Below are 1,275 nucleotides of genomic sequence, written 5' to 3' on the forward strand. Positions count from 1 at the left end.
TCTCTCCTCCTAACTCACTCACTCATACAAGACCTCAGAAAGGCTGCAGAGAGACTGTGCTGGTGATGTGGGCTTCAAATTTTAATAAGCTTTCACCCGCTCCCAGGAACTAGGAGTGACTAGGGAGTGATTCACCAAGCTCCCTGAAAAGAATAGAAAGGGCCTGTTTAGTTTCTTAGATAGGCGGACAGGGGTGGAGGTCAGAGATGACTTTAATAAAGATATCTACCTTAAAGCATCGTAGGACTTGTGAAATCCTAAGCCAGATGCAAAACTCCAGGGTGTGGGTCTATGAGCTCTCAGCCCCTTTCATCTCTGACCTGCCCAAAGGCAGCTTTAGTCCTATGCACTTAGGGCTCAACAAGGGTTGGTAAAGACGTACAGTACTTGCTCCAGCAAGTCTAAAGGCAATGTTCCAGGGACTGAAGGCCAGATAATTAATTCTCTGACACCTAGCTTCAGTGGGCAGAGGAAGAGACTTCTTTAATAGACAGAGACAACTAAAACTCAGAGCCAATGTGTACAGTACCTGCTTCAGCAAGTTTATAGGGGAAAAAACACGTTTAGATTTGTGGAAAGTCTTGTTCCAGGGGCTGGGCAGTGGCACACCCAGTTAAGCACACATAATTCTATGCTCAACCTGGGTTCAAACCCAGGCTCCCCACCTGTAACAGGGACACTTCAAGAGCAGTGAAGCAGATCTGCAAGTGTCTATCTTTCTCTCTCCCTCTCTCGCTCCCCCTACCCCCTCAATTTCTCTGTCCTATCAAAAAAAAAAGACCACTGGCAGAGCCGTGAATTCATAGTGCCAGCACTGAGCCCCAGCACTAACACTGGTGGCAATAAAAATAAAACAAAGTTTTGTCCCAGAGAACTAGCTTTTCATCTCCCACCTCCTCCAATCTCCCATGTTTTGTTTAGCTTATGTGCTTCCCCCAGAAGTCTTTGTGTGTGTGGCCGGGGGTGGGAGGGCAGGGTGAAGGATGGGTTAGAGCCCTACTCACAAACCATACCGGAGATATCCAGGGGTCTAGAACCTACTGGAGTCCCCCCTTCCCCACCAACCGCAGGAGCCTCCACAGGCATAAAAACCAACACCCTGGCTGGGTGGTGGCTCACCGGGTTAAGCACACATAGTTCGATGCACAAGGACCCATGCAAGGATCCCAGTTTGAGTTCCCCGCCCCCCCACCTGCAGAGGGTGTCGCTTCACAAGCAGTGAAGCAGGTCTGCAGGCCTCTCTCTCTCCCCCGCCCCCTCTAACTCCCCTTCTCT

This window comes from Erinaceus europaeus, chromosome 2 (genome assembly GCF_950295315.1).
Source record: "Erinaceus europaeus chromosome 2, mEriEur2.1, whole genome shotgun sequence".
NCBI lineage: Eukaryota > Metazoa > Chordata > Mammalia > Eulipotyphla > Erinaceidae > Erinaceus > Erinaceus europaeus.